Source organism: Callorhinus ursinus, unplaced genomic scaffold, assembly GCF_003265705.2.
Source record: "Callorhinus ursinus isolate GAN/ISIS: 27379988/994484 unplaced genomic scaffold, GSC_fseal_2.0 scaffold34, whole genome shotgun sequence".
NCBI lineage: Eukaryota > Metazoa > Chordata > Mammalia > Carnivora > Otariidae > Callorhinus > Callorhinus ursinus.
The window spans coordinates 13,503,723-13,526,293 of record NW_027397096.1 but is presented as its reverse complement, the minus strand read 5'-3'; the positions used below and the strand labels follow the sequence as shown (position 1 = coordinate 13,526,293).

The window sequence follows — 22,571 nt, the reverse complement described above, 5'->3', positions numbered from 1 at the left end:
ATTTATTTATTCGAGAGAGAGAGAATGAGAGCTAGAGAGCACGAGAGGGAAGAGCATCAGAGGGAGAAGCAGACTCCCCGCTGAGCAGGGAGCCCGATGCGGGACTCGATCCCGGGACTCCAGGATCATGACCCGAGCCGAAGGCAGTCGCTTAACCAACTGAGCCACCCAGGCGCCCCTAAATAAAATCTTAAAAAAAAAAAACACACACACACAAACAGAAACAGACTAACAAATACAGAGAACAAATTGGTAGTTGCCAGAGGGGAGGTGAGTGGGGGATACGAAATAGGTAAGGGAATTAAGAGCTATAAACTTCTAGTTACAAAATACAAAAATCAAGGGGATTAGAAATACACATGGGGAATATAGTCAATAATATTATAGATAATGTTTATCTGTATCTGCTTACATATATATATGAAGAAACGCTGGAAGGATACAAAGGAACAGGAATGGGGGGTAGAAGGAAAATGAGAGCAATACTAGTCCATGTATGCCTTTAAATATTAATTAATTATAAAACTATATAATTAAAACTATTTCTTTCCATTGAAAAAGATATAATTGTGTATGGTGACAGAGGGTAATTGTACCTATTGTGGTGAGCATTTCATTATGTATATAATTATCGAATCACTATGTTGTACACTTGAAACTAATAAAGTATGTCAACTATAATAAATTTTTAAAATAGTATAGTATTGGCATAAAAACAGATACACAGATCAACGGAACTTAACAGAGAACCCAGAAATAAACCTGTGTATATATGGTCAATCAATTTAGGACAAAGGAAGCAAGAATAATCTCTTCAATAAATGGTGTTGGGAAAACTGGACAGCTACATGCAAAAGAATGAAACTAACAGGGCGCCTGACTGGCTCATTTGGTAGACCATGTGACTCTTGATCTCAGGGTTATGAGTTCAAGCCCCATGTTGGGCATAGAGTTTACTTACAAAAAAAAAGAATGAAACTAAAGCCCTATCTTCCACCATCCACAAAAACTAACTCAAAATAGATTATAGACTTGAATGGAAGACCTGAAACCATAAAACTCCTAGAAGAAAACATAAGCAGTAAGCTCCTTGACATTTGTCTTGTAATGAATTCTTGGATCTGACTCCAAAAGCAAAAGCAAAAATAAACAAGTGGGACTAGGGGCACCTGGCTGGCTCAGTCCATTAAACATCCAACTCTTGGTTTCAACTCAGGTCATGACCTCAGGGTCACAAGATGGAACCTGCAATGGACTCCGTGCTAAGTGGGGAGTCTCTTTGAGATTCTCTCCCTCTCCTTTCCCCTCTGCCCCGCCCCTCACTTGCGCATGCGCTTTCTCGCTCTCAAATGAATAAGGTGCCTGGGTGGCTCAGTCATTAAGTGTCTGCCTTCAGCTCAGGTCATGATTCCAGACCCTGGCTCTATTTTCAACTGTTTGAGGAACCTCCATACTGTTTTCCAGAGTGGCTGCACCAGCTTGCATTCCCACCGACAGTGTAGGAGGGTTCCCCTTTCTCCACATCCCCGCCAACATCTGTCATTTCCTGACTTGTTAATTTTAGCCATTCTGACAGGTGTGAGGGGGTATCTCGTTGAGGTTTTGGTTTGGATTTCCCTGATGCCGAGCAATGTTGAGCACTTTTTCATGTGTCTTTTGGCCATTTGGATGTTCTCTTTGGAAAAATGTCTGTTCATGTCTTCTGCCCATTTCTTGATTGGATCATTTGTTCTTTGGGTGTTGAATTTAATAAGTTCTTTATAGATTTTGGATACTAGCCCTTTATCTGATATGTCATTTGCAAATATCTTCTCCCATTCTATCGGTTGTCTTTTGGTTTTGTGGACTGTTTCTTTTGCTGTGCAAAAGCTTATTAGCTTGATGAAGTCCCAATAGTTCATTTTTGCCCTTGCTTCCCTTGCCTTTGGCAATGTTTCCAGGAAGAAGTTGCTGCGTCTGAGGTCGAGGAGGTTGCTGCCTGTGTTCTCCTTTAGGATTTTGATGGACTCCTGTCTCACATTTAGGTCTTTCAACCATTTTGAGTCTATTTGTGTGTGTGGTGTAAGGAAATGGTCCAGTTTCATTCTTCTGCATGTGGCTGTCCAATTTTCCCAACACCATTTGTTGAAGAGACTGTCTTTTTTCCATTGGACATTCTTTCCTGCTTTGTCGAAGATTAGTTAACCATAGAGTTGAGGGTCCATTTCTGGACTCTCTATTCTGTTCCATTGATCTATGTGTCTGTTTTTGTGCCAGTACCATACTGTCTTGATGATTACAGCTTTGTAATAGAGCTGGAAGTCTGGAATTGTGATGCCGCCAGCTTTGGTTTTCTTTTTCAACATTGCTGTGGCTATTCGGGGTCTTTTGTGGTTCCATACCCAAGGGATTTTGAAGATAAATAAGACAGTTCAAATATAACGTTAGGTTTATGTGTCTCTATAGTGTTAATACCTGATACACTAATAATTTGTTCTAGAGCAAAGGCCATAGGCATTCAATAATTCTAACGAAGAGTGAGGTAAGAATGTCTCCCTGGTCAGTGGGAAAAAATTTCTGGGTCAAATATCTTTAGTTCTGCCCCCAAATAAAGGAATTGTCTCTGAAAGCAAGAGTTGACTGTGTTCTAAGTATATAAGAATACAATATTTATTTAGATTCTATATTAGTATTCTTCTTCCTGACCTAACAGAGATCTCATATATAATATACAAACTGATAAATTACTGCATTATGTCAGTGATTTCATTTCACACTTTTTAATTGGATTATTTGTTTTTTGGGTGTTGAGTTTTTTAAGTTCTTTATATGTTTTGGATAGTAACCTTTTATTGGATATGTCATTTGCAAATATCTTCTCCCATTCTGTAGGTTGCATTTTAGTTTTGTTGATTGTTTTCTTTGCTGTGCAGAAGATTTTCATTTTGATGTAGTCCCAGTAGTTTATTTTTGCTTTAATTCCCTTGTCGCAGGAGACATAATTAGAAAAATATTACTACAGCTGATGTCACAGAAGTTACTGCCTGTGTTCTCTTCTAGGATTTTTATGGTTTCAGTTCTCACATTTAGGTCTTTAATCTATTTTAATGTATGGTGTAAGAAAGTGGTCCAGTTTCATTCTTTTGCATGCTGCTGTCCAGTTTTCTAACACCCCTTGTTGAAGAGGCTTTCTTTTTCCCATTGGATATCCTTTCCTGCTTTGCTGCAGGTTAATTGACCATATAATTGTGGGTTCATTTCTAGGTTTTCTGTTCTGTTCCATTGATCTGTCTGTTTATTTTTGTGCCAACGCCATACTGTTTTGGTTACTACAGTTTTGTAATATAACTTGAAATCTGGAATTGTGATTACCTCCAGTTTTGTTTTTCTTTTTCATTGCTTTGGCTTTTGGGGGTCTTTTGTGATTCCATACAAATTTTAGGATTGTTTGTTCCACTTCTGTGAAAAATGCTATTGGTATTTTGATAGGGATCACATTAATGTATAGTTTGCTTTTGGTAGTATAGACATTTTAACAATATTTGTTCTTCCAATTCATGAGCATGGAATGTCTTTTCATTTCTTTATGTCATCTTCAATTTCTTTCATAAGTGTTTTATAGTTTTCAGAGTACAGATCTTTTACCTCTTTAAGTTTATTCCTAGGTATTTTATTCTTTTTGGTGCAATTATAAATGGGATTATTTTCTTAATTTCTCCTTCTGTGGCTTCATTATTGATGTATAGAAATGCAACAGATTTCTGTATCTTCCAACTTTGTTGAATTCATTTATAGTTCTAGTAGTTTTTTGGTGGACTCTTGGGTTTTTCTATATATCGTATCATATCATTTACAAATAGTGAAACTTTTACTTCTTCCTTGCTGATTTGGATGGTTTTATTTCTCTTTCTTGTCTGATCACTATAGCTAGGACTTCTAGTACTATGTTGAATAAAAGTGGTGAGAGTGGACATCCTTGTCCTGTTCTTGACCTTAGGGAAAAAGCTCCCCATTGAGTATGATGTTCATTGTGGGATTTTCATATAAGGCCTTTATTATGTTGAGATATGTTCCCTCTAAACCTACCTTGTTGAGGATCTTTATCATGAATAGATGATGTACTTTGTCAAATGCTTTTTCTGCATCTACTGAAATGATTATGTGGTTTTTATCCTTTCTCCTGTTGATGGACATATCAATGTTGATTGATTTGCAAAATCTGAATCACCCTTGTAACCCAGGAAAAAAATCCCACTTGATTGTGGTGAATGATTTTTTTAATGTATTGTTGGATTTGGTTTGCCTAGTATTTTGTTGAAGCTTTTTGCATCTATGTTCATCAGAAATATTGGCCTGTAGTCTCTTTTCCTGTGGTGTCTTTATCTGGTTTTGGTATTGGGTAATACTGGTTTTGTAGAATGAATTTGGAAGTTTTCTTTCCTCTTCTATTTTTTGTTTGTTTTTAAACATTTTATTTATTTGTCAGAGAGAGAGAATAAGCAGGGGGAGCAGCAGGTAGAGAGAGAAGCAGGCTCCCCACTGAGTGAGGACCGCCCCCCCCCCCAATGTGGGACTCAATCCCAGGACTCTGGGATCATCATCTAAGCTGAAGGCAGACGCTTAACCAACTAAGCCATCCAGGGATCCTTCCTCTTCTGTTTTTTGGAATAGTTTGAGAAGACTAGGTATAAGCTCCTTTTTTAAAATGTTTGGTAAAATATGCCTGTGAAACTGTCTGGTCCTGGACTTTTTTTGTTGGGAGTTTTTTGATTACTGGTTCAAGTTCATTTTGGTCATGATCTCCATGTTCAGATTTTCTGTTTTTTCCTGTTTCAGTTTTGGTAAGTTATGTTTCTAGGAATTTATCAATTTCTTCTAGGTTATGCAATTTGTTGGCATATGATTTTTCATAATACTCTCTTGTAATTGTATTCTTGTGGTGTTATTTCTTCTTTTTCATTTGTGATTTTGTTTGAGTCCTTTGTGTGTGTGTATGTGTGTGTGTGTGTGTGTGTGTTTTGATGAATCCCAATTTTTTTGATCTTTTCAAAGAACCAGCTCCTGGTTTCTTTGATCTGTTCTATTGTTTCTTTAGTTTCTTTACATTTATTTCTGCTCTAATTTTTATTATTCCTTCCTACTTCTGCTTTTAGGTTTTATTTGTTCTTTTTCTAGCTCCTTTAGGTGTAAGGTTAGGTTGTTTACTTGAGATTTTCCTAGCTTCTTGAGGTAGGTCTGTATTGCTATAAACTTCCCTCTTAGAATTGCTTTTGTTGCATCCCAGAGATTTTGTATTGTTGTATCTTCATTTTCATTGGTTTCCATGTAATTTTTTATTTCTTCTTTGATTTCTTGGTTGACTCTTCATTGCTTAGTAGCATGTTATTTAACCTCCATGTATTTGTGATTTTTCCAGAATTTTTCATGTAGTTGATTTCTAGTTTCATAACATTGGGTCAGAAAAGATGCTTGGTATGACTTTGATCTTTTTGAATTTGTTGAGATTTGTTTTGTGGCCCAATATGTGAACTATTCTGGAGAATGTTCTATTGCACTTGAAAAGAATGTGTGTTCTGTTATTTTAGGATGGAATGTTCTGAATATATCTGTTAAATCCTTCTGATCCAGGGTCATTCAAATCCACTGTTTCCTTGTTGATTTTCTGTTTGGATGATTTGTCCCTTGAAAGAAGTGTGGTATTAAAATCCCCTACTATTATTGTATTACTATTGATTAGTTACTTTATGTTTGTTATTAACTGTTTTATGTATTTGGGTGCTCCCATATTGGGTGCATAAATACTTAGAATTATTATATTTTCTTGTTGGATTGTCCCCTTTATTATTATATAGTGTCCTTCTTTGTCTCTTGTTACAGTCTTTGTTTTAAAGTCTGTTTTGTCCAATATAAGTATTGCTGCTCTGGCTTTTTTTGATATCTGTGTGAGAAATGTTTCTCCATCCCCTCACTTTCAATCTGCAGGTGTCTTTAGGTCTGAAATATGTCTTTTTAGGCAGCATATAGATGGATCTTGTTTTCCCACTAAACACTTTCTAAATTTAAATATTGGTCGGAAATAGTGTTTCTTCTTTTCTGAGTATCAGTTTCCATAACTGCAATTACCAAAGAGCATTTAAGATTAGACCTAAAGGAATTCAAAAGGATCTGGCCACATGAGATATGTGGGGGCAGGGGTCCAGATAGAAGGGTAAAAACTCTGAGGGAATAGAGAGCTGCTACTGTAGTTGAAGCTTTGTAGATAAGGAAGAGGGTAACCAGATATAAAGCTGGAGAAGTTAGGCAGGAGTCAAGTCAGACTCTCATAGGGCCTTTGTGACTTCTATAGGGAGTTTGAATTTTTTTTTTTTTAAAGCAAGGAAGTAACATGATCTGATTTACCATTGAAGAGATCAACTCTGACTCCTATGTGAAGAAAGGACTATAATTCTAGCAACAAGTTTTAAGAACTACTTATAAATTAGGACCTTAAAATTCAAATTGTAAACTATACAGATGAATACCTGGCTTCTACTCTGAAGCTCTTTAGAAAAATTTCCTCGAATAGCACATAGTAGATGTTAAAAAATAAATAAATAAATAGGGGCACCTGGGTGGCTCAGTTGGTTAAGCGTCTGCCTTCGGTTCAGGTCATGATGCCAGGATCCTGGGATCAAGCCCTGTGTCGGGCTCCCTGCTCAGCGGGGGAGTCTGCTTCTCACTTTCCCTCTGCCCCTGCTCGTGTGCTCACTCTCTTTCTCAAATAAGTAAAATCTTTAAAAAAAATCCGTATTTTATATAAAAGTAATAAAGCATGAATAAAGCTAAAGTACCCTTTATCTTTTCCCCCCTTCTTTGTCTCATTCCCCTTTGTTCAAAAAGGCAACCTCTTATGAATATGATATATGTCCTTCTAACTCATAAAATGAATATTTCCAAAAACAATAGAACTGCCTTCACCTTAGCTGATTATAAACACAAAAATAGAAGGTCTGAAAGACTGCTCTGTAGATTTCTTTTAGATTAGTAAATTAACATAGCAAAATGAACTTGAGAAACAACATTTTTCACCAACTAGCTCAATAACTACATAATATATGTGTTAAATAACATATGCTCTTGGGGCACCTAGGAGACTCAGTCGGTTAAGTGTCCAACTCTTGATTTTGGCTCAGGTCATGATCTCCAGGTGGTGAGACTGAGTCCCACGTTGGGCTCTCTGCTCAGCGGGGAGTCTGCTTGAGATTCTCTTTTTCTCCCTTTTCCTTTCTCTCTATAATAAATAAATCTTTAAAAAATAATATATGCTCTTTGTATCAATATTAATTTGTCTAATTAGCAGCAGGCAACTTTGAAAAAAAAAGTTGGGGAAAAAAAACCTATGCAAGAAAGTAGCCTTTAATTCTTCACAGCAAAGGAAACAATCAACAAAACTAAAAGGCAACCTACAGAATGGGAGAAGATATTCACAAATGACATATCTGATAAAAAGTTAGTATCCAAAATATATAAAGAACTTATAAAACTCAATACCCAAAAAACAAATCATCCGATTAAAAAATGGGCAGAAGACATGGACACGCATTTCTCCAAAGAAGATACCCAGATGGCAAACAGACATATGAAAAAATGTTCAACATCACTGATCATCAGGGAAATGCAAATCAAAGCACAATGAGGTATCACCTCATATCTGTTAGAATGGCTAAAATAAAAAACATAAGCAACAACAAGTGTTGGCAAGGATGTGATGGGATCTTGCACTCTTGTGCTGTTGGTGGGAATGCAAACTGGTATAGCCACTCTGGAAAACAGTATGGAGGTTCCTCAAAAAGTTAAAAATAGAATTACCATATGACCGAGTAATCACGCTACTGGGTATTTACCCCCAAAATACAAAAACACTAGTTCAAAGGGATACATACACCCCAATGTTTATAGCAGCTTTATTTACAATAGCCAAATTATGGAAGCAGCCCAAATGTCCATTGATACATGAATTGATAAGATGTGGGGTGTGTGGGGCACCTGGGTGGTTCAGTCAATTAAGCAGCTGCCTTCAGCTCAGGTCATGATCCCAGCGTCCTGGGATCAAGCCCCACGTTGGGCTCCCTGCTCAGCGGGGAGCCTGCTTTCTCCCTCTCCCTCTGCCTGCCTCTCTGCCTACTTGTGCTCTCTCTCTATCTCTCTGTCAAGAAAATAATAAAATCTTAAAAAAAACTTTAAAGAAGATGTGGGGTGTGTGTGTGTATAATGGATATTTAGCCATAAAAAGAATGAAATCTTGCCATTTGCAATGACATGGGTGGAGCTAGAGTACAATGCTAAGTGAAGTCACTCAGTATGAGAAAGACAAATACCATATGATTTCACTCATATGTGGAATTTAAGTAAGCAAACAAAGGGGGAAATAAGAGAGGTAAACCAAGAAACTGACAACTATAGAGAACAAACTGATGGTTACTAGAAGAGAGGTGAGTAGGGGGATGGGTGAAATAGGTGATGGGGATTAAGGAGTACACACATCGTTATGAGCACCGGGTGATATATGGAATTGTTGAATCACCATATTGTATACCTAAAACTAATATTAACACTGTTAACTCTACTGGAATTAAAATTTTTAAAAATAAGCTCTAAGGTGACAAAGTAGTTAAATAACTAAGCAATATCTCAGTAACTAAATACACATTGAGAAATGTGTAAAAAAGTGAGAGGGTTTTCCTCTCCTGCTCTTGGCTGAACCTGTAGTTACATCTCACAAATTTACTTTGATCTTTCTTTGCTCAGTTCTAATAGAAGCAATACTCTTTCATTGTTTCAAAATGAACAGGTACTATATATACTATACTTGTTAATCACAATGTTTCAGGTATTGCCATTTTGAGTCCCACGTGGAAGAACAAAGTTCATTTTGCTGAAATTATAATCAATTTTCTAAATATAAGTTGTCCTATAAATACCTATATAAAAAAAGCTTAGGTCCTAGAACATAATTTAATAGAATCCTGTGCCTCTTGTTTTAAACACTCCTGTGATTTTCATGGACAATCACAGTTGACTGAACAAAGAACTGTATTTATTACCTTATTTGGAAGTTACTGTAATTAAGTCTGTTTCAGTTCTAATCATTAGTAACACGATGGATAGTACAAGGAAGAGGGAAAATGCAGCTCATCAAAGAAAAGTCCCATGAGATAGGATGCAGCTAGTTTAAATCCTAATGAAAAACTCCAAGGATGTCAGCACATCTGCACTGTCATTAATGAGAGCTGTTGTACAAAGACCTTATCTGAAGAGATGGACTCCATGGAGTATCCATGACTTTATATCTCTTCAAAGAAAAAAAAAGAGTTTATGTTTTTATATGTTTACCTTGTTAAACTGACTGCATAATGAGTGCCATAGTTTGTGATTTAAATATATTATGCCCTTTCCACACTACCCAGAGAGGAGTCCATATAGCATTGTTCTGGGTTCCATACATGACTTAAAAGGAAACTTTCACAATGCTTGGAGTCCTTGATGTCCTGCAAGTGAAGGAGAATGTCCGCAAATTCCTTGCAGCAGGAACCCACTTAGGTGGCACAAACCTCAATTTCCAAATGGAAGAGTGCATCTGCAAAAGGAAAAATGATGGCATCTATATCATAAATCTGAAGAGAACCTGGGAGAAGCTTCTGCTGACAGCTCATGCCATTGTTGCTGTTGAAAACCTCTAGTGTCAGTGTCTGTCATCCTGGAATACTGCGGGCAAGCTGTGCTGAAGTTTGCTGCTGCCACTGGACCTCTGCTGTTGCTGGCCACTTCACTTCTGGAACCTCCACTAATCAGATCCAGGCAGCTTTCTGGGAGCCATGACTTCTGGTGGTCACTGATCCCAAGGCTGACCATCAGCCACCACAGAGATGTCTTATGTTAATGTGCCTACCATTGCTCTGTGTAAGACTCTCCTCTGTGCTGTGGACATTGCCATCCCTTACAACAAGGGAGCTCACACAGTGGGTCTGATGTGGTAGATGCTGGCCTCGGAAGTTCTATGCATGTGTGGCACTGTCTCCCATGAACACCCATGGGAGGTCATGCTTGATCTGTATTTCTCCAGAGATCCTGAAGAGATTGAAAAGGGAGAGTAGGCTGCTGCTGAAAAGGCTATGACCAAGGAGGAAATGCAGGTGAATGGAATGCAGGTGGAAGCAGTTGAGTACTCTCAACCTGATGTCACAAACTTTTCTAAAGGTGTAGAGGTGCCCTCTCTGCCTTCACAGCAGTTAGTTCCCTACTGAAGACTGGAGTACTCAGACTGCCACTGAAGAGTGATCTGCAGCTACCACTGTTCAGGCCACTGAATGGGTCAGAACAACCACTGAGTGGTCTTAAGCTGTTCTTCCACAGACTTTTTTTTTTTTTAACTAAGTAGCAAATAGTTTATTAGTAAGTACATGGTTTCAGTGGCAATAATAAATTCACTTGGAGAGAAAAATCAAAACAATAAATGCTTGCTAATCGTCAGAAAATCTGTGGCCATTAGGGCTGTCACATAGAAATCCAAAATCACTCAAAGGCCAAATCTTGAAAAAGATATGTCCTCTTATTAGTCCATATGGAATAGGTCCATAATACCTGGAATCTGTAGAATTCTGTAGATTATCACCTTCTAACCAAACATGACCTGTTGGCACATAACTATGGCTTTTAAAGAAATCTGATGGACTATTGGTGAGAATTTTGTCCCCTTCCAAACCAATTACTCTTTTACAAATGGTTGATTTTGGATCACTTGGGCTTTTTGCAATCACAACGTCACCTCTTTGGATACCATAAAAATGTCGACTAAGATTTTCTGCAAAGACAATATCTGAATTTTGAATTGTAGGCTCCACTGATGGTCCAGAACACATGACAACACCACCAACGTATTCAAAACACAGTGAGCTATACAGCCATACTGAATAGTATAGCCAACAAGTTGAAAGGTTTTTCCCAGAACACCGTGGAGCATAGTTCTATGCAGATTCTGCTACCAGTGGCCATAGGTCTCTTCTACAATACATTCAATTTTTAGGGCAGATGCAAGGCTTCCAGAAAAAAACATCTAAAGCATGTCTCAAAGTATATATGGATAATCCACAAATTCAGGATTCCTCTAGCCCGAAAGAACCAAGCAACACTTTCACCTAGGACTCAGGTGGGCCTTTCTCACCTGGGCCCAGCAGAAGTCTTCCACAGACTCTTAAACAAAATGGAAATAAGGTTGATGGAAAATAAGCAGTTTTGAAAAGTTGGAAAAAATGTATTATGAACATGAGTTTTTATTTTGCTTCAAAGATTTTGGTTTTGCCTTTGGGAAGCACTCAAAATGCTATTCATTTAGTAGTAGGTATATTTGTAGTTTGTAGCATGTTCTGTAAGATTTTATCTCTAAGAACACAGGGTGTCTGGTTGGCTCAGTCAGTAGAGCATGAGACTCGATCTCAAGGTCGTGAGTTGAAGCCCCACATTAGGCGTGGAGTCTACTTTAAAATTTCATCTCCAAGAATAAAAATGTTATATTTATGTATAGAGATAACATTATTTATATAAGATAGAATTTCTACAATCTCGACTAATTTTTGAAGGAATATTATTCTTATTATCCTTAACTTTTTAATTGAGTTTTAGAGCATTTTCATTGTATTTATAGACAAAAGACTATGGTCTTCATTTTAACAGAAAATTAGGAAACATTTTTCTATATTTAATTGCTTTGTGACTTTCAGTTTTTGGCTTTCCTGCAGATAACCAAAATGTCAGTCAGTAAGGAATTCTGTAATCTGAGAGTGATATTTTGAAATCTGCTATAATGATATAGTAATATATTTCTTGGTCTTTTCAGAGAAAATTGTGAAATACTGGCAAGCTAAAAATATTTATTTATTCATGGGTAGGCTATTTGTTATTGCTAGTTTTCTTCCTGAAATGTAAGGAGTTAAAATTTAAACTTATAGAATGAGTCAGAAACTGATACCTAATCAAAAGACTAAAGATAATTAAGACATGATAATGATTGAGAAAGCTGAAGAAGAGTTTGTAAAATTATTAGATGTTTTGACAAAATGGTTGGCTAATATATATCTCCCAAATGAGATTTGTGCATATTGAATTAAATGACTACTTAATATTTCTAAAATCTATAGTATTTGAATTTAAGGCATTTTAAATAGATACGGTATGTTTTACTTTTTAAAATTTGACAATATAGGGGTGCCTGGGTGGCTCAGTCTTTAAGCGGCTGCCTTCAGCTCAGGTCATGATCCCAGGGTCCTGGGATCGAGCCCCACATCAGGCTCCCTGCTCCGCGGGAAGCCTGCTTCTCTGTCTCCCACTCCCCTGCTTGTGTTTCCTCTCTTGCTGTGTCTCTCTCTATCAAACAAATAAAATCTTAAAAATAAAATAAAATTTGACAGTATAGTAAAACTTGTGTAACCAACACAAGTAGCTGTGGCACATCATTAGGGAATGTGAAGTTTTTTTTATTTTTTCTTTTTTTTAAGATTTTATTTTTAAAATTTATTTAAACTTAATTAACATATAGTATATTATTAGTTTCAGAGGTAGAGTTCAGTGATTCATCAGTCTTATACAACACCCGGTGCTCATTACATCATGTGCCCTCCTTGATACCCATCACCCAGTTACTCCATCCCTCCACCCCCTTCCCCTCCAGCATTTATTTATTTGAGAGAGACAGAGTGGGGGAAGGAGCAGAGGGGGAGGAAAAAGGAAGAGGAAAGAATCTCAAGCAGACTCCAAGCAGAGCCTCAACACAGGGCTCAATCCCATGACCCTGAGATCATGACTTGAGCCAAAAGCAAGAGTCGATCGCTAAACTGACTAAGCCACCCAGGTGCCCCACTTTTTTCTCACTGTTAATGAAAAGGATAAGATTTTCCTAAAGGAAAAGAAAAATGGAAAATCAAGATACTGCTTTTAAATTCTCTTGTTTAATTTCTAGTTTTCAAAGAATAAATAGCTGGCTCACACGTTACATTTCTAAACTTGTCACTTCCCTACCAAAGAGATAAATATACATCTTCACAGTGATTTATAGACTGCTGGGCGTTCTCTGGTCTGCATAATAGAAAACCTCAAATTTTTGAACAAATCATATTTTAAAAGTTGTTTTGAAATTTTTTTTTAAAGATTTTATTTATTCATTTGACAGAGAGAGACACAGTGAGAGAGGGAACACGAGCAGGGGGAGTCAGAGAGGGAGAAGCAGGCTTCCTGCGGAGCAGGGAGCCTGATGCGGAGCTCTATCCCAGGACCCTTTATTTTAGGATTTCTTTAAAGATTGTATTTATATATGTCAGAGAGAGAGAAATAGAGAGCGAGCATAATAAGCAGGGGGAGTGGCAGGCAGAGGGAGAAGCAGGCTCCCCGCTAAGCAAGGAGCCTGATGCTGGAGTCTTTCCCAGGACCCTGGAATCATGACCTGAGCCGAAGGCAGACGCTTAACCGACTGAGCCACCCAGGCGTTTAGGATTTTCAATGCATTTTTTTCCCTAGAAAGTGTCGTAAGTGGTAGTACTTCTGGATACAGTGAAAAGAACTTTAGAAACTCATTATTTCTAATTTTTTGTCAAAACTCCCAATTTTCTTTTGCTAACACAGTTCTAAGGGATAATGGTTTACAAACAGAACAATGGAGGGAGATTTTGTTTTTAGTAGTTAGATGGTAGTTGAAATATTATGGTAAGTAGAACCATAACTAATAAAAAGTTTGATATGTGAATTATATCTCAGTGAAGCTGTTATCAGTAACCTCTACGCTCAGTGTGGGTCTTGAACTCATGACCCTGTGATCCAGAGTCACACACTCTACTGGCTGAGCAAGCCAGGTGCCCCTCTGAAGCTGTTATCAAAAAAGTAAAATAAGAGGGGTGCCTGGGTGGCTCAGATGGTTAAGCGTCTGCCTTCGGCTCAGGTCATGATCCCAGGGTCCTGGGATCGAGTTCCACATCAGGCTCCTGGCTCGGCACGGAGCCTGCTTCTCCCTCTCCCTATGCCTCTCTACCTGCTCACTCTCTCTCTCTCTCTCTCTCTGTATCTCTGTGTCTGAAATGAATAAACAAAATCTTTAAAAAAAAAAAGTAAAATAAGAAATAAAAGTTTGAAAGGGGGAATCACTTGTGACCAAACTTCCAAGTAAGGAACGAGTGACTTTAGATTACTTAGTTGTTTGTATTTGTTATGATAAATATGCCAAGCAAATATCAATTTACTAAAATTCAGTAAAAGACCTTAATCTGCTACCTAGGGAAAAAAGACACAAATGGCAAATACAGAATAGGTAATTATTTGGAAACTAAGAATATTTTAGAGTTTAGAGATCAGTTTAAGAGAGTCATAAAGTATAGCTTAGAAAATATTTATGACACTGACTTACTATTCAAATTAGGGGAACAAAGTGTTAGATGGTATTTAATTCATTTCTTCTTTTTAGTAATTCAGTTGAATATTGTTACTAGATAAAGAAATGGTAACATGAAACTAATGAGTTGTCCAAAAAAGGTGCCAAAGTATAATGATTTTATTTTCTCAATCTTTCAACGTATTTTTCTCTTTTTTTTCTTCAAGACTCTTGCTAGAGGTGATAGCAGAATGTTCTTGTAATAATCCAGACTCTGGAATTTGGCAGCTAGGTGCTAAAATGCCTTTAGGCTACTTAACTTTACTCTTTGTACAAGTAGAATTTTTAGTAGGATATCTTAAATTGCATATTCTAATTATGTTGCAAAATGTGCATCCAAGGATTTGCTCGCAGAATTAGAAACACTTTGAAAATATTTTTTTAAAGATTTTATTTATTTATTTTTAGCGCGCGCGCGCGCGCACGCGCGCGCGCATGCGCACGCAAATTGGGGGAGGGGCAGAAGGAGAGGGAGAGAGAGGATCTGAAGCCGACTGCACTGGGCGCAGAGCCCAATCCCAGGACCCCAAGATATGACCTGAGCTGAAATCAAGAGTCTGACGCTTAACTAACTGAGCCACCCAGGTGGCCCATTAGGAAAGAATCTGGTGATATATCCTGAGCATATAATCTTTTGGCTAGAGTCAGACTTCTTAAAGGTGTAATTGTAGAGAGAAAATTTCTCTACTGATTCTGTTGTGAAAGAGTTGTCTTTTTTTTTTAAATTGGTGATAGTCTACTGTTTTTGGCTATTAAAAAATATATATGTAATATATAAAAGTATATATATTTCACTTTCTGTGGATTTTATCATCTTAAGTACTTTGGAGGTGACTTTAATGTGCTCAACAAGTAGAATGTTACACAGCAAGTAAAATCATTATTATTTAGTCTTGTTTTGTTTTTGAGATTCTAATTAATTAAGTAAAATATTCCTCATCTACTAAGTATTATACCAATCCTTTTTTATTTTCCTTTCACTTCTTCCCCTTCTTTTCTCTCTTTAAAAAATTATACAATTGGGGGCTCAGTTGATGGAGCATACGACTCTTGATCTCAGGGTTGTGAATTTGAATACCCCATTGGGTGTAGAGATTGCCTAAAAATAAAATTTAAAAACATTACACAAATGTAATATATGAAGACATTTTCATTGTAAAAAAATTTTAATGGAGATATATACAATTAAAAGCAAAATATTCCCTTTCCTTTTTTCCCCCAGCTCACTCCTCTATCTAGAAATTATCATTTTAATATGTTTAATTCCACATCTTTTTTTTATACTTACATACTGTTTTAGATATGGAGGATTTTAAGATTATATAGATTTTTAAGATATATATTATATATATGTATATATATTTTAAAGATTTTATTTATTTATTTGACAGAGAGAGACACAGAGAGGGAACACAAGGTGGGGGGGTGGGAGAGGGAGAAGCAGGCTTCCTGCAGAGCAGAGAGCCCAATGCGGGGCTCGATCCCAGGACCCTGGGATCATGACCTGAGCCAAAGGCAGACGCTTAACAACTGAGCCACCCAGGTGGACCTCAGATTATATATATATTTTTAAAGATTTTATTTATTCATTTGAGACACAGAGATACAGAGAGGGAAAGCATGAGCAGGAAGAGAGGCAGAGGGAGAAGCAGGCTCCTCGCCAAGCCAGGAGCCCAATGTGGGGCCCGATCCCACGACCCTGGGATCACGACCTGAGCTGAAGGCAGACGCCCAACCATCTGAGCCACCTAGGCGCCCCACTAAGATTATATTTTTAAGTAATCTCTACACCCACCAATGTGGAGTTCAACCCCCACAACCCTGAGATCAAGAGTCACATGCTCCACTGACTGAGCCAGCCAGGTACCCTAAATGCTGTTTTATATATAGAAGCATATGGTGTGTGTGTTTTTCCCCCCTTTTATGTAAATGGGGTCACACTGACTGGGTTTTTAGTAGCTTACATTATTTTTTCAATTAATGATTCATTATGGAGATCTTTCCAGAGTACTACTACCATTACCACTTCATAGTGTTCCATAGAGGTTTATTTAACCGTACTCTATTGATTGGACATTCAGGGTTTTTGTTTGTCAACAAAGTTTTCAGATTTTTATTTTTGTCTATTCTCTTTCTCTTCTTTTCTCTCAACTAAGGTTGAGAATTTCTTCAACTTTACCTTCCTCTTAGATTTTAATTTTTGTTATCACATTTTTAAATTATAAACATTCTTTTTGTATTTCTTTTTTATTATTGAGATATAATTGACATATGAGATTATATTAGTTAAGAAACAGAACAGGTGAACACACAGGAAGGGGGAAAAAAGAGAGAGGGAAACAAACCATAAGAGACTCTTAACAATAGAGAACAAACTGAGGGTTGATGGAGGGAGGTGGGTAAGGGATGGGCTAAATGGGTGATGGGAGGGGCGCCTGGGTGGCTCAGTCGTTAAGCGTCTGCCTTCAGCTCAGGTCATGATCCCAAGGTCCTGGGATCGGGCCCCACATCGGGACACCTGCTCCGCGGGAAGCCTGCTTCTCCCTCTCCCACTCCCCCTGTTTGTGCTCCCTCTCTCACTGTGTCTCTCTCTGTCAAATAAATAAATAAAATCTTTAAAAAAAAAAAAGGGCACTTGGTATGATGAGCACTGGGTGTTATATGTAAGTGACGAATCATTAAATTCTACTCCTGAAACCAGTATGACACTATATGTTAATTAGCTGGAATTTAAATAAAACTTTGAAAAAGAAAAAAAAACCCTATTAGTTTCATGTGTACAACATAATAATTTGATATTTGTATGTTTTGCAAAATGATCACCACAATAAATCTAGTCAACATCCATCACCATACATAGTTACAAATTTCTTTTCTTGTGATGAAAACTTTTAAGATTTACTCTCCTGATATGTTTTAAATATACAATGCAGTATTATTAACTATAGTCATCATACTGTACATTTTATCCCCACAACTTACTTGTTTTATAAGTAGGTGTTTGTTCCTTTTGACCATCTTCATTCATTATGCTCACCCCCTGCCTCTGGCAACCGCCAATCTGTTCTCTGTATCTTTGAGTTTGGATTTTTTTAGGGGGTGCAGGGGTGGTTAAATACCACACATAAGTGAGATTATATGGTATTTGTCTTTCTCTAACTTATCTCACTTAGCATAATGCCCTGAAGGTCCATCCATGCTGTTGCAAAAGGAAAGATTTCCCTTTTTTTTTAAATTTTTAGTTGACTATTTTACTTGGTGTGTGTATCACATCTTCTGTATCCATTGATCCATCAATGGACACTTAGGTTGCTTCAGTGTCTTGGCTATTATCAATAATGCTGCAGTGAATATGGGGGTGCATGTATCTTTTTTGAGTTAGTGTTTTTGTTTCCTTTGGATAAATACCCAGAAGTGTAATTACTGGATTGTATTGTAGTTCTATTTTTAATATTTTGGGGAACCTCCATACTATTTTCTGTAGTGGTTGCACCAATTTACATTCACATCAATAGTGTACAAAGGTTCCCTTTTCTCGACATCCTTGTTCTTTCTTGTCTTATTAATAATAGCCGTTCTGACCGTTGTGAGGTTATATCTCATTGTGGTTTTAATTTGCATTTCCCTGATGATTAGTGATGTTGAGCACCTTTTCATTTACCTATTTGACATCTGTATGTCTTCTTCAGAAAAATACTCATTCAGAACCTCTTCTCATTTTTAAAATCGGATTTTTTTTTTGCTGTTGGGTTGTGTAAGTTCTTTATATATTTTGGATATTGACCCCTTATCAGATATATGATTTACAGATATTTTCTCCTATTCAGTAGGTTGGCTTTTCATTTTGTTAATGGTTTCCCTTGTAGTGCAGAAGCTTTTTAGTTTGTTGTAGTCCTACTTGTTTATTTTTGCTTTTCTTGCCTTTGTTTTTGGTGTCAAGTCTGAAAACTTATCACTGAGACTGATGTGAAGGAACTTACTGCCTATGTTTTTTTCTAGGAATTTTATGATTTCAGGTCTTACATTCAAATCTTTAATCCATTTTGATGGATTAAAGAGTTAGTTTTTATGTATGGTGTAAGATGGTGTCCAGGTTCATTCTTTTGCATGTGACTGTCAGTTGTCCCAACACCATTTATTGAAGAGACAGTTCTTTCTCCATTGTATATTCTTGCCTTCTTTGTTGCAAATTAATTGGCCATATATGTGTGGGCTTATTTCTGGGCTTTCTCTCCAGTTTTATTGATCTATGTGTCTGTTTTTATGACAGTATCATACTTTTTTCATTGTATTATAGTTTGAAATCAGAGCACATGATGCCTCCAGCTTTGTTCTTCCCTTTTTTTTTTTTAATTTATTTATTTGACAGAGAGAGAGCACAAGTAGGCAGAGCGGCAGGCAGAGGGAAAGGGAGAAGCAGGCTCTCCGCTGAGCAGGGAGCCCGACGTGGGCTTGATCCCAGGACCCTGGGATCATGACCTGAGCCAAAGGCAGCCGCTTAACCGACTGAGCCACCCAGGCGCCCCTCCAGCTTTGTTCTTTATCAAGCTTGCTTTGGCTATTTCAGCTCTTTTGTGGTTCCATACAAATGTTGTAATTGTTCTATTTCTGTGAAAAATGCCATTGGAATTTGATAAGGATTGCATTGAATCTGTAGATTGCATCTGTGGATTGAATCTGTAGATTGCTTTGGGTAGTATGGGCATTTTAACAATATTAATCCAGTCCATGAGGGTGGAAATCTTTCCACTTATTTGTGTTTTCTTCAACTTCTTTCATCAGTGTCTTACAGTTTTTAGTGTACAGGTTTTTCACCTCCTTGGTTAAATTTATTTCTGGGGTATTTTATTCTTTTTGATACCATTGTAAAAGGCATTTTAAAAAATTTCTCTGATAGTTCATGGTTAGTATATAAAAATCAACAGATTTTTGTGTGTTGCTTTTGTATCTTGCAAGTGTACTGAATTCATTATTAGATCTAAGAGTTTCTTAATGGAATCTTTAGGGTTTCCTACATATAAGATCATGTCATCTCCAAACAAATTATTTTTTTAAATTTGGGTACTTTTTATTTCTTTTTTTCTTGCTTTACTGCTCTGACTCAAACTCAGTATCACGTTGAATAAAAATTAGGACACCTGACTGGCTCAGTAGGTGGAGTGTGCAACTCTTGATCTCGGGGTTGTGGGTTTGAGCCCCATGTTGTGTGTAGAGATTACTTTAAAAAAAATCCTTAAAAAAGTGGTGAGGATACTGAGGCCTGGAAAGAGTTAGTGAGTTGCTTAAGTTAACACAACAGGGCCAGGATCCTAAATGAGGTTGCTTGACCCCAAGTCCCATGCTTCTTCCACTACTGCATGTTTAAGGGCCCCTTATAAGGACTGCAAAGTGCTTTGCATAAATGACCATTCACTTCCTTCCACCTCAGGAAGACGGTGCACTTTGTCAGCCTTTATACCATATAGTGTGTAGTGCTTTTGCCCACTTTATGTTATTAGAGCCTACAAGAAGCCCCTCACCTGTGAAAGCTGGCATGCTTTTCTTCCTGATCTTAATAGAGAAGTTTTTACTAGTCTTTCACTGCTGAGTATGTTAACTGTGGGCTTGTCATATATGGCCTTCATTATGTTTAGTATGTTCCTCCTATACCCACTTTCTTGAGTTTTTTTTAATCATAAATCGATGTTGAGTTTTATCAAATGCTTTTTCTGAATCTATTGAGATGATCATATGATTTTTATCCTTTATTTTGTTAATATGGTGTTGTTAATATGGTGTATCACATTGATTGATTTGCAGATGTCGAACCATCCCTCCATCCCTGGAATAAATCCCACTTAATCATGGTGTATGAGTCTTTTAATGTGTTGTTGAATTTGGTTTGCTAATATTTCGTTGAGGGTTTTTACATCTATGTTCATCGGGGTATTGGCCTGTAGTTTTCTTCTCTTGTGGTGTCCTTGTCTGGTTTTGGTATCAGGATAATGCTGACCTTGTAAAATGAGTTTGGAAGTGTTCCTTCCTCTTTTTGTTTCATTTAAAGTTTTACTTAAGTGTCCCTTGGAAATATTTTTTCTTAAAGTTTTCTTTGCATGGTTTCTTTCTACCCAGACTGCTTTGTATTCTTTTGTTGCTTTGGTTTCTGTCTTCCACATACAGGCCTCTTTTTGGTATCTGATCATTTTAGCTTTCTGTATTTAGGTGACTAAAAGCTGATTGGGAAGCCTAAGCACGTAAATAGGACTTGTGAAATTTGAGGTTTTTGGTGGATAATTTGGTTGGGCCATTTGTTAGGGAAACTTCTGATTCAGATTCATCAAAGAAGAGTTTTCTACTCTCCTATCTGGTTCAACAGAATGGGAGAAGAGGCCTGCTATATATATATATATATATAGTGTAAGCAGGGGTATGGGGGACAGAAGGAGAGAGAGATTCTCCAGCAGACTCCACGCTGATCGATCTCATGACCCTGAGATCATGACCTGAGCCGAAGTCAAGAGTCAGATGCTTAACCCACTGAGCCACCCAGGCACCCAAGGCCTGCTAATCTTTGAATTCAGCATTCAGTTATGCATAAAATCACTTAATCCCCTTGTTTTTTACTATGGTGCTTATGCCCTCAACAGTGCCTGATGTCTCTTAATCAAGAGACCCCTGTTTTACCTTCTCTAGGGAATAAGCCGTAGACTGCTGTCAGAATTGGGAAGTTAGGGAAGGGTAGCTACTTAGTCAGGTAGGGAAAGTTAGGGATGTGGATTGGAGGGAGGGATCTAGGGATCCACCAGCTTCTTAAACAGCTTTCAACCAGTTTTTCTTATTTTATCCATCTCATTTGCCACTCACCCCCAGTTCTACAAGTACCTAGTGTTGCCAGTTTTTGTTCATTTAGAGAATGCTTTGGTATATATTGGGTTTGTTCTCAGCTTTCCTCACTGTCGTTTTAGAACTTGGCTTTCTCTCTCCTGCTAAGTCACTTGCCACTCCATCATCTACTTTGGTTGCTTTTTATCTTCCTCTCTTTTGGTTATGTATTTTTTAAAATTCCCTTTGCTATTGTTTTAGTGGGGTTTCTAAAACCTGGAAGTCTCATATTATTTCTTCAATAGAGAGGCAACAGTAAGTAGTTAAGAGTATGAGTTATGGCATCAGACTGCTTGGGTTTGAACTCTGGATCTGCCACTTACTAGCTATTAGATTAACCTCTACATTCCTAATTTTCTTCATCTTTAAAATGGGGATAATAATAATACCTATGTCATACAGTGAACAAAGAATTAATTAAAATTATTTAAAGCACTTAGAGCAATGTCTATTACATATAGTATACCCTTAAAAAGTATTTGCTGTTATTATTTTCTTTCCTTTCTTTTCCCTGACCTCTTTTCCTGCAACTCCTAGTAGTCAGCATGTAATCTCACTAGACTGATACTAGAACTATCTTATCTTTTCTTTCATATTTTCCATTTCATGTTTAATTCTACCTTCCTGGGGATTTTTGTAACTTCTGTTTAATACCTTATTTCAGCAATCATTTTAAATACCAAATTGCTCTTTTAATATCTGCTTTTAATCTTTCATGATTTCCTCACATGTCGATGACCCTTGGTGGTTTGCATATATTTTAACCTGATTAAAACTCTTTAGAAATAAGAAGGCTTATTTTAGGTCAGGCTTGCTTTTGGATGTTAGGATAGAGACATGGTCAAGTGTCACTATGAGGAGGACTTCTCTCTGGGATTGTTCATTTTCTCCAGAAAAGACCTTTCCAGTTTTTCCTGGGCAGTTCAATGCAAGTGTTCTGAGGTGGTGTTGGGGTGAGGGGTGGGGTGGGGTAGAAAAATGGTTAGAAGAATTAAAATCCTATCATTTGGTATTTCAATAAATGCCTTTCTTTTCAGTTCATATCACCTCTACTCCCTATGCTGCCCAGTGTCCCCAAGTCTAGAATATTTCTTTTCAGTGTCTCTAGGGGATAAATTTCCATTCTCCCACCAGGGCTGGTGTGTGTGCACTTAGCTGCTGGCAGTCTCGGTGTAGGACGGGGAAAGGGCATCAACAGTTCACATACACAGACTTTCATCCTATTTTTTCACTTTGTGCTTCCCCTCCACCCACTTGGTACTTCCAAGATGTGAGCCTTTCC

General features: G+C 37.4%; 1 protein-coding gene and 1 pseudogene across 1 annotated transcript in view; one reads left to right on the top strand and one right to left on the bottom strand.

Moving 5' to 3' along the window:
- The window catches only part of PPM1E (protein phosphatase, Mg2+/Mn2+ dependent 1E), a 186,660-nt gene that overhangs the window by 89,751 nt on the left and 74,338 nt on the right, over positions 1-22,571 (top strand). The window lies entirely within an intron of this gene.
- On the bottom strand, positions 10,396-11,145 carry LOC112808134 (mitochondrial inner membrane protease subunit 1 pseudogene; annotated as a pseudogene).